At 44.1% G+C, this 15,292-nt stretch overlaps 1 long non-coding RNA gene across 1 annotated transcript in view; it reads right to left on the reverse strand.

The window, feature by feature from the left end:
• The window catches only part of LOC146395206 (uncharacterized), a 51,848-nt gene extending 38,930 nt beyond the window's left edge, over positions 1–12,918 (reverse strand). The window contains exon 1 of the long non-coding RNA XR_014832849.1: positions 12,830–12,918. This is a non-coding gene — a long non-coding RNA (uncharacterized LOC146395206). The remainder of the gene's footprint in view (positions 1–12,829) is intronic.
• Between the last annotated feature and the right edge of the window lie 2,374 nt (positions 12,919–15,292).

Consider the following 15,292-nt stretch of genomic DNA (forward strand, 5'->3'; position numbering starts at 1 on the left):
TGTGGAGCTGAGTTTCAGACCAGCCCATTAAGAGAGTGACATGAGTGAGAAATAAACCTTCTTGAGATGCTGGCACCATATGTTACCCTAGCATGTATGTGTAACTGGGTCACCATGCTGTACAGTAGAAAATTGACAGAACACTGTAAACCAACTATAATAAAATAAAAATCATTATATATATATAAAAAAATAACCTAGCCTATTCTAATGGATTGTATATGCCATCAAAATATTTCAACAAAAGGTCCAAGAATTGACATGATCCGCCTCTCCAGCCTCATTTTATGTCTCTCAAAGTGGCTCATGCAACTGCCAATACGATGACCTTCTGTCCATTACTAGAAGAGGGCAAGTTCAAGATCTCAGCTGTAATGTCACTTGCTAAAGATGCCTTCCTCAACTACCCTATTTCAAAGAAGATTCCCCCTCCCCGTTTGCTCGCCTACCTAATAACATGTTTGCTAGTTCAGAACACTTAGAATTCTTTGTCATTATTTGTTTATAGGGCAGGGATAAAAATCCATATATCCCAATTCAGATGTGTAACATAATATAGCTTTTCCCCCACCAATAACTGAGCTTGCCTTGTTTCCAAGGTTCTAATCCAACTGGTCAGAGGTGACAGTGGAAAAAAAATTTAATGTCAATTTCAGTCTTTTCCAGTTTAAAATACTAATTTGGGGGTAAATATTTAGTCAGATTCAAGGTTTAAACTCCTCACTGAAGCTATTTCTTGACACTAAAATTTTTGTGGCCCCCTACACTTCCTTAGGTAAAGACCTTTCTTCTAATAAAACTAGCAACCCAGATTTTAACCATGTTAAAACAAAAGTTATATAATATTTAAAAAGCAATCTCCTAAATACTTTTTCAAAGAGGATGTCAAGAATAAAATAATAGACTATTTCGAAAATAGCCAAAAGAAGAATACTAACTATAAAAAATAGGGGATAAAGCTAAACTGTACGTAGAAAAAAAATTAGTCTTAAATGCTCTAATTGTTTAAAATGGGAGGAAAGTGAGAAAACACTTCAAAAGCATTCAAATTTAGATTTTAGAAAAAGATACAAAGAAAATGAGGCGTTCCCATCATGGCGCAAGGGAAACGAGTCTGATCTAAGAACCATGAGACTGGGTTCAATCTCTGGCCTCGCTCAGTGGGTTAAGGATCTGGCATTGCCGTGAGCTGTGGTAAAAGTTGCAGATGCGGCTCAGATCTGGCATTGCTGTGGCATAGGCAGGCAGCTGTAGATCCAATTAGACCCCTAGCCTGGGAACCTCCATAGGCCGCAAGCGCAGCCCTAAAAAGCAAAAAGAAAAGAAATTGGTAACAGAAATGAGAATAGATGTCAAAAAGTCAAGTGAAATATCTATGCTCATCTGTCTATCTTTCAAAATAATGTGTACACATTGTCAAATGCCTAGGAATGGTCCCAGGTAATATTCTCAATTTGTCTCAATTTCATAGTATTTTCCTAATTGAATGATATGGTTTATCCTTTGTATATGCTGTTATTTCACTTGGTCGTATGACAAGCATATTCTTGTCAATCAAGGATTTTCCAAAGTCATACAACTATTTTAGCTTTTCGCTTAAGTATATATGATCATTATTCTGCGACCCTTAGGTTACTTGATGGTTTTTCCTGTTTAAAAGGCAATACAATGAATACTTTTGGTCACAAATTTTGGTTTTCATAAGGGTATATTTCCAGACGAGGAGTGGAAATCAGGAACACATGATAGTTATCACCAAATTACTTTGCAAAATTGTACTGTTAGCAATTAGGAAATGAGAATTTCCATTTTGTAGAATCCTCACTGACCTTGAGGGTCCTACAAACACTGGCACTAAAAAACGTCAGTGTGAAAATGATTTGTCATTATTAACTAACGCAATAAAGTTGGACAGATTTCTCCAACTATCTGTATTTTCTGGTGGGGAATTTATCTGTTCATGTTATTAGGTTATCTGTCAATTAAAATTTTGACTTTTAATATGTACTTGTGAACTGTTTATATGTTGAGTATTATCCACTGTGACGTTTCCTCTGTATAACTTTCTACTTGTGCTTTGCTTTATAAATTTTTTTTTATATTTTCTGACATGGAGACACTTTTTTATGTTTTGACACAGTCAAATCCCTCTTTCCCTTTGTACCAGCTTTCATTACTTTAGTAGTTGACATTATTTTTGCCTGCTGAGCATCCATCCTGTTTCTTCAGGTGATGAAACTTTTCAGCCTAGTATAAAACTCCTTTTACACATTTTCTGAAGCTGACCTTCCAACCCTACTCTCTAAAAGGGACAGACATGGATCCAGGCTGGCCAATCACAGGACCTTTTGTCTTTGTCCTCAGTGATTGGTTCTCTTTAGGGCCACACTAGTGGCGTATGGAAGTTCCCAGGCTAGGGGTCAAATCAGAGCTGCAGCTGCTGGCCTAGGCCACAGCAGCGCCACATCTGAGCCACATATGTGACCTATGCCACAACAACACCAGATTCTTAACCCACTGAGCGAGGCCAGGGATCAAACATGCATCCTCACAGAGACAACATTGGGTCCATAACCCATTGAGCCACAATGGGAACTCCAAGAATAAAATTCTGAAAATGTCCTCAAAGTCTCATGTGACATCACACATAGACACACACACACATCCCAATTACCTCTGCAAACTCGTCTCCTCCAACTCTCCCCCAGGGCTTCACTACTGCAGCCACATTGCCCCCCTCAAATGTACCAGCCACAGTGACCCTCTCAAATATATTAGCCTCGCCAACCTCCTCAAATGTACCAGCCTCGCCAACCCCCTCAAATGTACCAGTCTCATCAACCCCTCAAATATACCATTCATGTTCCTCCCCTTAAAGCTTTATCCTTTAGTCTTTCCAGAATTTACTTCCTCTGGATGTAAATTTGGAAGAATTTCGCTACTTTGCTCACCCCCTTTGGGATTGTTTTAAAGCTTTCCCGGCGAGGCTTATCATGATCACCCTCTCAAATACGGCAAAGAACCCCCACCTCTGGCCCTTCTTATAGGCTCTGTTTTCCCCTCTCCATGACACTTGCCACTTCTAAATATATCAGATCAACTACTTCTTTATTAAACAAAGAACTATTGAAAAGCTCCCCAGGCTCCATAAGGAAAAGATGGTCAATGAGAGCAGGGATTTTTGTCTGTTTTGTTCACTGAAGGACCCCAAGCACCAGAGCAATACCTGGCACATACTAAGTGCTCATTAAATATTTGTTGAACAAATGAAGGAATTATGCTCAATACTTTGTTCTGGGAAACCCTTGGCAAGTTCCCTTTTATGAGACTGGTGACCACCGGATAGGGTTTACCCCCCCACACACTTTGGGGGAAAGAATATAGAGATGCAATTCAACTGTAGCTATTAAGCAAGTTAATAAGACAAGTATCAGAACAACGGGAGAGCTAAAAATGTTTGCAAAATTATTGTGAGAACTCTCTTTGGTTCAGAAATTATGCCTACTCCTAATTTAATGCCAAAAAGAAGAAGAAAAAGGGGGGGGTTCTTTTAATTCATCCTGCCTCAAATAAACCAAGGGTTGTGTTTTGACATTACCACGATCCATCTTTCTATCTGAGGGTGGGCGATAACAGGCACCACGGGAGGTAACTCTGGCTAGACCACTCTGGGAAAACAACACCATCCCAATGGTTGAATACATGAAGCTTGACTTTTCACTTGCATCATAGCCCCTTGCAAACTGGGCAGTTTCCTACAGGTAGAGGCACAGGGACCCCAGCTTCTTCCACCCCATGGTGCTATCAACTTCAGTGTGTTTTCTCCAAGGCCACCATGGAACAAGAAGAGGGAATAAAGACAGTGATGAGCCAAGAGCAGGAGGGATTGCACAACTGTTGCCACAGTCAGTATTTCACTGGCCACAAGTCAGTCACCTGACCCCACTCTAACTTCTGAATAATGTAGGCTGGCCAAGTACTCAGCAGGCAAAGGAAATGTGTTTGAGGAATACCTAGTTTTGCTTCTGCCTTGGAAGCATGGCAACTTCATCCTTTGAAATACAGCCTGTGCTGCCCTCTATTTCCACTCTTTAACAGCAAACAAGCTACACTAGCTTAGGGAGAATGAGGTCTGGACATTTTAGATGATCAAAGCTATCCCATGATGGGAAGAGGGCTTAACACCATGGTGGGGAAAAAAAATCAGAATGTTGTTCTGCACCATCTTGGATAGAAACTCAAGGATGTAGTAGAAGTCTTTGATTGGCCTCCATCACCTGTTCAAATCAATAGAAGATGCAGTCCAGGGGAGGTGTATATGCATGATTTTTCTAGGTCTGAAAATGTACAGCTTTTGAAATGCAGACATCTTCCCCTGCCTAGGCATAGGGAATTGGTACAGATGCTCACCTATATTTTCTTTTTTTTAGATTCCCTTTTTATATTTACATCTTTAATGTGCCTTGAATTTATTTTGGTACTTGTTATTTGGTGGCAAGTAACATGACTGAGTCATTTTAAAAATATCCCCAGAGCCAATTACTAAATAATACATCTGGATCTCATTGCCTTGAGTTTATTTCCTTAAAGCACACTTATTTTTCATTTCTACAAAGACCTGTTTTCTTGGCTACATCTTCCTCTGGTTATTATTAACATAGTTTACAATAGGTAATGATGTCCGCTAAGGCAAATTCTAAGCCTTCACCCATCTTCATTTTCAAATGTTCTTGGCTAATCCTCATTGTTCAGTGTTCCAGATCAACCTTGAAATAGCTTTGTCACTTTTCCCTCCTAGAGACATTCTCCATTTTCAGTCCCCCCCCCATTTCAATATCCCAAGAAAAATGGATGAGCCAGTCAGGTTAGTTAGCCCACGCTGAGGTCAGACAGTAAGGGGTGAGGGGGGCATTTGTTATAAATGCAGCTTCCTGAAATGTTCCAGAGAAGAAGGTTCCTGCTCATCCCTGGCCTCCTGACAAGGCTGGGCTGTGATTTGAATAACAATCAGTTTCCAAATGTTCTGCTCTGAAGTCTTTTCTTGCCTCTCTTGGCAACCCTTTCCTTCCATCTCATCTGAGCCATTTGTTTTGAGGCAAAAGCTAGGTAAATATCATTGTGCCTTGAGCAAGCATCATCCACTTTGCAAACAAGGGCTGAAGGACTCAACAAAGCTGGTCCAAAGGACTCCACAGAGTCCAAAGATACAGGGATATAGCATTTGGTTACCAAATGCTCCTGCTACCATTGCCTGGGCCTGAGTTCTTCCTGAAGCAAAATGAAATGCAATTTCCCATTTCACCTGACACCAGGCGCTAGCATTATCCAGCGCAACTAAAGCTCAATAGCAGCCTAGCCTGGCAGACTTCACAATGGCATCAGAGCTGCTGGGTCCTCTATAAAAACTCAAGAGCAGCCAGAAAAAAAATAATAATTTTTTTTTCAAACATAAAGTATAATAAGTATGGAAAGAGAGTATGTAGCTAATGTCAACATTATTCATAGTTCAAATCACCTAGCATATGTTAATTCATTTCATCCTGACAACAATGAGGAAGATACTATTGTATCCCCACTTTATAGATAAGCCAACTGAGCACCAAGAGACAAATTCCTGTGCATAAGGCTAATGAGCTAGTAAGCAGCAGGGCTATGGCTTGAACACATGGGAAGTCTGGAGCCAGAGATTATTCTTCTAACCACTGTGTGAGGGATTCTGAAAGTTGGGTGGACATCTGAATCACCGGGAGGCTTGACAAATCATGGATTTGTCAACGGCTGGTGATTCCTGGACCCCAACCTCAGAGTTTCTTATTCACAAGTTTAGGTGTGGAAAGGCAGAATTTTGCACTTCTATCGGGTTTCAGGTGCTGCCTGCTGCTTCCTCTGTCCCAGGAACCACACTCTGAGGACCACCATTCCGTGTGACACAGAAAAGATCAGCAGGTATGTTCCTGGGAAGGCAAAGGAGCATAAACAGACCTGGAGGATGATTAAGCTCTGCAGCTAATTCTCAGTTTCTAAAAAGAATATTTGTGTTCTTCTAGTTCCTAAAGCAACCCCGAAGACAGCAGTGCCTGCAAGGTGCCACCATCTTCCTATTTTTGCTAATTATAGACAGCTATCTAAATATTGGAGATAATTAGGAGCACTGGTTGGAGAATCAAAGCACCTGGGTTTAAACCTCAGTCCTGCTGTTTATCCACTGACTTAACCTAAACTTCTGTTGTCACCTCTGTAGAATAGTGATGATAGTTATTTACCACTAAGGATTTTAGTAAAGATAATTTTTTACAAACACTGCCTGGCATAGAGAAATAATGGTGGCTATTTATTTTATTAAAAAGAGGATGTGTGGTTTCTTTCCTCTCAGACACCGGCAGAGGAATTTAACTTTGAGAAGCCACTGCAGTAAGACTATCCAGGGTCATGTAAGGTACCCAGACTTTCTTTACAGCTTATAACTGTGACAAGGGTAAAAAAAAAGAGAAGGTATGCGTATTTGACAATCCGCTCCCTACTCCCACTGAAAGGAGAAGGAATTACTGGCTGACTCACCTCAGGGGCTACCTTTCTTTGTGCAGAAGAAATGGGTGAACTGGAAAATTGGAAGATGCCAGAAAAGGAGGAACAACCACACAAAGGAAGTCTCGGCAACTGGTCAAATAAAAGAGAGTGAGATCTTAAAATATTTTTCTCAGTGTTATAAGTAGAATCTCCTGTCAAAAATCAAAGTTCTTTAATGACCATTTAATTCATTTATTTAACATGTATCAGCCAGATCTCTAAGTTCTGGTGACATGGGGTGAACAAAACAGGTAAGGATACTTTGCACATGGAGCAGGGGAGGGAGCTGTGAAGACTGTGGGGGGAAGTGGGCAGGATCAGAGACTAAAGACCTGATAGCAATGAGGACACTAGCCCTGTGGCCATTTGAAATTAAGAGCATCTGGTAGAAGGAACAGTAAAATCAAAGGCCTGTAGAACTGCCAGCGAGAGTTAGTGAAAGAGGGAAAGGGAAGAGATGGAGCTGGTGGAAAAGCTGAAATCCATCACAGGTGGTCTTGGAGGAAGACTGGTTGACATTTGCTGGATGTTAAGCAAAGGAGGAACATGATCCAAGTTTGAAAGTGAAACAATGTCAATACAGCATGAAGGAGTTGAGCGGATACCAAATAAAGCCTTTGAGACTTGGAGATAGATATAGATTATATATATATATATATTTCCTTTTCCTATATTATCTTCCATCATGGTCTTTCCCAAGAGACTAGATATAGTTCCCTGTGTTATACAATAGGACCTCATTGCTTATCCATTTTAAGAGTTTCTATCTACTAAAGCCCCAAATCCCAGTCCATCCCATTCCCTCCCCCCACCTCCTTGGCAACCACAAGTCTATTTTCCATGTCTGTGAGTCTATTTCTGTTCTGTAGATAGGTTCATTTGCGCCATATTTTAGATCCTACGTGTAAGTGATATCACATTGTTGTTTGTCTTTCTCTTTCCGACTTACTTCATTTAGTATGAGAATCTCCAGTTGCAAGAGTCTGGCTCTTTTGAGCATTAGCTGCCCCCCCCCTCCACCTTGCTTGGTGCTTTGTAATCAATGCTGTACTTGGCCTCACCATAACCTAGTGTCAGTAGATTGGCTTCATTATGAACCCCAGGTACATTCAGTAACAAAAAGATGTTTCTCTTGAAGAATCTGAGTCTTCCTCCTGTAAGGATCCACACTAAGAAAGGAAGTTGTAGTTCCAAAAACCTTCACTGCCCTTTAGTAAAAGGAAAGTGATCAGGTGCCATGTCAAGGTCATGTTCAACCTCGAACAAGTATTTACTTCCACTGTCAGCTTTAGGGACATTCCTTTTTCAAACTGTTTTATTGCTACTCAGAAGGATGAGCCCTTTCCTATGGAAACTGGCAAACACTAAACACTGACCTCTGCCAGCAAACACAGCTATAAGAAAATGAGGCTTAATCTGCTTTGATTAATAAGGCGGCAGCAAAAGGCTGCCAGTGGGCTGGAGGCTGCAAGAGGAAAAATGAAAGACAAGTAGAAATGTGCTCAGAAAAGCAAGGGGAAAAAAATAGAAGGTTAAGCAACATAAAAAGACCTCTAGATTCTGATTCATTTTAGAGGCTGCATAAACAAGGCTCTTGGTTATTTGCATATAAATATGCTGGGGGCAGGGGAACCATAGGACTCAGCTGTGCATCCTAAGTTTCTTATCAAAATCTGCTCCCAAAGCAGCTGCAGAAATCAGCTACAAACTCCAGCTCTAAAAATGAAAGTCACATGGCCAGTGGGGGAGGAAGCAAAGGAGGGAGGGAGGCAAGGGCACCGAATGATGCTCCCATGAACCCACTGGTGTCTGCAGCCCAGCTGTACCACCTGGGAGCCTTTAGACATCGCAGTGCCCACTCTGCACCCAGAGCAATTAAATAATACTCACAGAGGGTGGGGTGCAGGCTCAGGGTATTGGAGAATTTCACAGGGGATTTGAATAGACAGTTTTGATTGAGTACCAGGGCATCTGCAAAACTTTCCCTATAGGTAATAGTAAATATTTTAGGCTTTGTAGCCCAGGTGGTCTCTGTCCCCTACTCAGCTCTGCCACTGTGGCCTGAAAGCAGCCATGGATAGTAGGTAAATCAGCAGGTGTGGCTGTTGGCAATGAACTTAAGAAGAACAGTAGTCTGCAGCCCCTGCTTAGCCAAAGTAGGGTCCTTGGGCCAGAAGTTTAGGCATCTATGAGAGCTGGTTACAAATGTCTAATCTGCAACCCCAGCCCAGCAGCCTGCCTCATTAATTTGTTTTTTAACAAGGACCTCAAAGGACCAGAGCACATTGACATCAGATAAGTGGGCATGAGGTGAACATGCTGAGGGGCAACCAGCACAGGGAAGGCAGCTTGCTAGTCTGAGTCTTGGAGCACCAATGCTTCTGTACATGAAACTGTCCTTGGCATTAAGGGTTATCAGGCATTCCAGGGGCATTTTGCCCATACACAGACTCTGAAAGGCACCAAGTGCTGCTGGAATGTGAATTGTGCATGTGTGGCAGTGAGCTCTGGCCTTGGGCCAGCAAGGGAACTGTCCCCGGCACTGGAGCTGGCCTCTCCACCCAAAGTCAGGATGCGGTGGGAAGGGCAGACCACCAGGTCTTCATCTACAGAGGCCAAAACACAGAAAACCCTGTCTCTGCCAAGCTTGCCCCTTGCAGCTGTACAACTGCATAGCCTGGGGGCCATAACCTTGAGTCTGAAGACCTCAGGTTTAGACTTGGCTGGCAAGGCTGAATGCTACCATCCTGATTCATCACCTAAACATGTGGCTTTTTGCTTTTGTGTCTCCCTGCCCTGTGCAGGGAGGGGCCCATTCTGTGCTGCATCCCTGGAGCCTGGCACGGCATCAGAGCTCACAAATCTTTAATGAGTAAACAATCATAGAAGTCAAGACACTCAACTGAGTGGCATTAGTGTTCAGGTCATGAGGGCATAATTGACAACTGACCTTCATCTAGTACCATGAAGAAGGGCTATAGGGTTTTATTTTTTCCAAAAGAGCCATCTCCATGTCCCTTGCACATACAGGATCCTGACAAATGACAACAGTAGCTATTTTTTAATCTGTTGCCAGGAGCAGGAGGCCTAAGGGCCTGTGTCCTGGTGCATAGAGTTAATGGGACTCCCGAAGGGGCTCCAAGTGTGTCCTGTTTCCCGCAAGCCTGGCCCTGCTGTTGCGCAGGAAGGTAATGAACTGAGCAACCCTCTCTCTCCAAGTGCCATCTGCCAGTCAGCTGGGACTGGCCTGTTGTCAGAGGATGTCTGCTGCATTGTAGAAAAATGCTCTCTCTGAAAGCCCTGCTGGTGATTAGCATGTGAGAGGAATCAAATGCACACTGCTCCAGAAACCCTTGCACCTGCCCCCAGGTGTCTGTGGTTTTGACACATCACATGCAGCAGGCTTAAAAGGATGTGTGATGGGAAATCCACGTGGCATCTGGGAGCTGAGATGAGGCCTCGGGCATCAGCAGCTGAGGAGCCAGCCTGGTGATGAGAAAGAGTTCTTGAATCTTTCATACAGATGCATCTCCCAGGCATCTTATTAGACAACAGGCCATGAGGCAGGGCTGGGATTCTGCAGTTCAGATATGTCCCAGGTGATGCTGCCACCACTATCCTACAGATCCCCCTTTCAGGAACCTGAGCAGCAGGGAGGAAGAAGCAACAGAATGACAGGGCATCTGGGCCACTTCTCTGTCTCACAGACGCTCCCCCCGTGCAGTGGGTATGGCAGATCTGTTCTCCAGAGATGGCCAAATAAGATCTCCCCTCCACCAGCTCTTCTTACTGTGTGACTTCAACTTTCCTTCCATCAAGAGGTGGGGTCTGAGCTCACTCTCCTTAGCATGGATTGGCCTTGCTACTGCCAACCCAGTGATGTTATGACTTCTCAGGGAAGGTCATGAAAGGCATATGGTTTCCTCCTGGTTCTTTTGGGATGTTCCCTCTAGGAAGTCAGCCACAACTCTGGAAAGAAGCCCAAGCATCCAGGGAGAGCCCTGGCCTACAGCCCCAGCTGAGCTCCCCACTGACAGCCTGCACCAACTCACCAACCATAGAAGCAAGCAAGATGTACTTCAAAATGCCCTGGGTCCATCTAGTAAGCTCCTTGCCCTCCAGGCAGGTTGCCCCATCTGAAAATATGTGGAGGAGAAATAAACTATCCCCGCTGAGCCCTACCCACGTGGCCGACTTGTGAGCAAAATAAGTAATCATAAACCCTTTAAGCCTCAAGCTTTGGAGGTAATTTTTAAGCAACAATACTGTTTGGAACATGGCTTTAACTACTTCTTAGGGCTTCTTTTCACAGGTACACCCTCTATGCACAATCCAATCACTCCCATCATTTAAATTACCATCTGCTTGAATTCTCTGCTTCTAATCTATAAAGCTGTATGTCTAATTGCTTAGTAGATATCCTCCATATATACAAATCTTTATCTCCTTCTGTACCCCCATCTCCACCCCAACCCTAAATACCTTTGTCCTTGTTTATTTGGTGCCACTGCCAATTTGGTTAATTGGGCCAAGATCCCCTGACTCCCACACTTTTATCAGGTTGGTGATACCATCAACCTCATTCCCTCAACATCTTGGGGATGTGTCCTTTCTTCTGCATCCTCACAGGCTCCTGTTACCCAGGGTCTCCATCTTGAGTTTTCCGATTCACTTCTACATACATCTGCTGTTTCTCAGATCCACCTCTATCACGATCAACCCTTGTACTGCTTTGAGAATAAAGTCTAAGAAGAGCATGGAATTCCCCTCATGGCGTAGTCCCAGTCTACTGGTCAAACCTCATGTCCTACAGTCACTACCTTGTTCTGAGAATTAACTACCTTGCTCTAAGTTTACATATTCTCACAATATCAAATTTCATGGCCCCCCCGCCCCCCGCCCCACCGCCAAAGGCATTCTGTCCTTTCATCTCTGTGTATCTTTATGTACGTTCTTTCTTGCTAATTTTTTTTTCTCCGCTTCTTCCCATCCTCTTTGTCCTCCTGATCTCAACTCAGACATCACCTTTTCCTTGAAGCCCTTTCAGAACCAGTTTTCTCTCTTGTTACGGAGGTCCTTGAATCTATTGTTAAACTTCTTACATGTTACTGCAGCTCTTCTATTGACACAGTTGTCTTGCTTGTGGACTAGCATTTCTTTTTTTTTTAATCGTTATTTCCCCAATACACTTTTTTTTTTTCTACTGTACAGCATGGTGACCCAATTACACATACATGTACACATTCTATTTTCTCACATTATCGTGTTCCATCACAAGTGACTAGACATAGTGCATTTCTTAATGTGTGTTACCCAGGACCAGCAATATCAGCATCACCTGGGAACCTTTTAGAAAAGCAGGAGCTTGGGTCCTACCACAGCTGTCCTTAGTCAAACACTCTGGGGTTGGACCCAATCATCTATGTTTAACAAGTCCTCCAGGAGCATCTGACATGCTGGGAGTTCAGAACCACTGCCCTGGACCAGTAGGACAAACATTAGAATCACCTGGGGAGTTTTCAAAACCCTCAACCCAATGAAATCAAAGTCTCTGGGCATGAGAACCAGGTAGCAGTGCTTTTAAATCTTCCCAGGGAATTCCAATGGGCAATAAAGTTAAGAAGCAGTAACCTATATCCTTTCTTCTCAAAGTGTAGTCCCCAGACCAACAGCATAAGGGTCATCTGAGAACTTCTTAGAAACACAGAATGTCAGGTTCCTTCCCGGACACACTGAATCAGAATCTTCAGTTTACCAAGATCCCTAGGTGACTTGGGAGAGCAGCCAAGAGGGCGGAGAAAGACCCTGAGCTCACCTTCTCTCTCGAGAACACCAAAGTCAGCTCTCTGCAGAACAACCATCAATGAAAAAGACTGGAGCTTACCAAACAAATCTTCTACAACTAAAGACCTAAGAAGATACCACAACGAGATGGGTAGGAGGGACGGACTCTCCATGGAATCAAATCTCATACCTCCAGGTGGGCAACCCACAGACTGGAAACAATTAGATGGCAGAAGTTCTCCCACAGAAGTGAGAATTCTGAGCCCCACATCAGGCTCTCCAAACCTGGGGGGGTCCAGCACTGGGAAGACGAGCCCCCCAGAACACCTGGCTTTGAAGGCCAGTGGGGCTGAGTTTCAGGAGCCCCCCAGGACTGAAGGAAATAGAGACTTCACTTTTAAAGGATGCACACAAAATCCTATGGGTGAGGGACCCCGGGCAAAAGCAGTAATTCCATAGAAGCTTGAGCCAGACCTACCTGCTAGTCTTGGAGAGTCTCCTGGAGAGGCGGGGGTGGGGTGGCTGTGGCCCAACGTGGGATGTGAACGCTGGTGGCAGTATATTGGGAAACATTCAGCCCTGGGAACACTCTTGTTGGAGGCTAATATCTTGGTTCATTACCCTTGAGACCCAGAGCTAACAGCCAGCAGGCTACAGGGCTGGGAGCCTCAGACCAAACAACTGAGCTTGGACACGCCCCTCCTTTCAGCAGAGGGGCTGCCTAAAGACTAAAGAGCCGCACCTGCCTCTGGACACGCCCCTTGACATGGCCCAGCCCACCAGTGGGCAGGCACCGGCCCCTCCCACCAGGGAGCCTGCACAAGCCTCTAGGCCAGCCTCAGCGACCAGGGGGCAGACACGGGAAGGGAGAACACTGTGCTCCACCAAGTAGGCCAGACCCTGCCAACCAGCGTGCCAAAGCAATATGCAGGACACCCCTGACCCCATTCCCAACTGTGTCAGGAACTGCCCTCCCACCACCACAATGATCTAAAAAGAGCTTTGGGATCCCTGGGCCCTGCAACTAGACGCTAGGAACCACCTCTGCCTGCCAGTAGTCTGGCATTAACCACAGGAACTGATTTCACCTGCAACAGCCCCAGAGTCTTCGATCCCTGACCCCACCCACCAGTTAGCCAGCACTAGCCCCAGAGGCCCCCAAGGATCTTGCAACCAGCCACCTCCGGACCAAGCCTCACTCAACAACAGCCAGCAGCATCTGCATAAGGCAGGGACTCATGACCAACCAGACTAGGGCCGACCAAGCCCACCAGATCACTCACGTGGTCAGCCGGTCACAACACAAGGACCCATGCATGCCTCTTAGGGGGACCCCCTAGGGCATATAGCTTGGGTTGAGGGGAATGCACTGCTGGGATTGCATGGGACGCCTCCTATAGAAGGTCACTTCCCCAAGGTCAGTAAATGGAACGAACCTACCACAGACATAAAAGTGCAAATAGCAACTTAGACAAAATGAAGCGGCAGAGGAATGCGTTCCAAACCAAAGAGCAAGATCAAAAACCCCAGATGAACTAAAGTGGAGACAGGCAATCCACCCAAGAAAGAGTTCAGGGTAATGACTGGAAAGATAATCAATGAACTCAGGAGGAGAAAAGGGTCCCAGGTGATTTGAAAACACACTAAAGTTTGAGAAGCACTGCCTCACACATCTCTGCATCTGAGCTCCTAGCAAAGAGCTTGGAAAATAAGAGCCACTTGATCAATGCTAAAACAAAATATGAGAAGTTCCTGCTGTGGTGCAGCAGGTTAAGGATCCTGCATTGCTGCAGCTGTGATGTAGGTCCCAGCTGTGGCTTGGATTCAGTCTATGTATATATGACTATATGCAGTGGATGCAACCAAAAAAATTAAATTTAAAAAATAAAATATTAATGAAAAGGTCTGTTGTACTTCTCATGGTTTGGGAGAATAAAATGAGAATTTATAGTAAAGTGCTTCATAAGCAGCTTTATAAATGTGAGATACTAATATAAACTGAAAAATAAAGAGTTCATTAGGTCATTCATTCCAGATTGTTCATTAAGTGCTTACTATCTGCCCAATGTAGTTTTAGGCACAAAAGACTATAGTCAACAGCAAAGACCCAGCCTCTGAAATCTGAAGGGAAAGACAGATATTAAACACATAATTACACAGACAATGAATTAATAATACAATTTTGGTGGATGTCTCCAAAGGGGGCACACAGTGTTATGAGTACTTTTCTTGGTTGAGTGGGTTTTGCCTCTTTGAATTCCCTCTGAGGAACATACCAAGGAAAACCAGCGATTTGAATCAAAGGCCTAGAGTGATATGGATATAAGACTGACTGAGGAGGGGAAATTGGAGGCAGGGGGTCAAAAGGTCCAACCTTCTATTTATAAGTAATACATCCTGGGGATGTAATGTATGATGTGATGACTATAGTAAAACCTAGAGTCAATCATAATTCTCATCACAAGGAGAAATGCTTTTCTTCTTTTCATTCCATCTATAGGAGATGATGGATGTCAGCTGAGCTTACTGTGGTCATCATTTCCAAATATATGTAAATCAAACCATCGTGCTATTTGCTTTACACTTCTACTGTGATGTATGCCAACAATTCTCAATAAAACTCGAAAAAAAAAAAAAGCTTTTGACTTAGTTTTGTTCCCCTCAAAGCAGAGCCCAAGACAGGGAGTTGGGTACAGAGAGTTTGCAGGTGAGGAGAGCCCATGGAACACAAATGAGAGGCAGAAGAAAAGGGGAAAAGCAGAGCCGCTGGGGCTCACACTCACTGGGGACCCTCTGGGAAGAGGGGTGGGACACACCTCAGAATCACCTCCAGGGAAGCTCAGGAGGCTGCAGCGTTGATCTGATTTCCCCAGAGCTTGAGGGTTTCCAGGAGGCATTAACTTGCCCACACTCCCAGGTTATTCTCTGGAGCTGCTGAGCC

The sequence above is a fragment of the Sus scrofa genome, chromosome 17, assembly GCF_054392235.1.
Source record: "Sus scrofa isolate SSC_HxYL_T2T_F1_AM1 chromosome 17, Sscrofa_HxYL_maternal_Yorkshire_Landrace_v2.0, whole genome shotgun sequence".
NCBI classification, from domain to species: Eukaryota; Metazoa; Chordata; class Mammalia; order Artiodactyla; family Suidae; genus Sus; species Sus scrofa.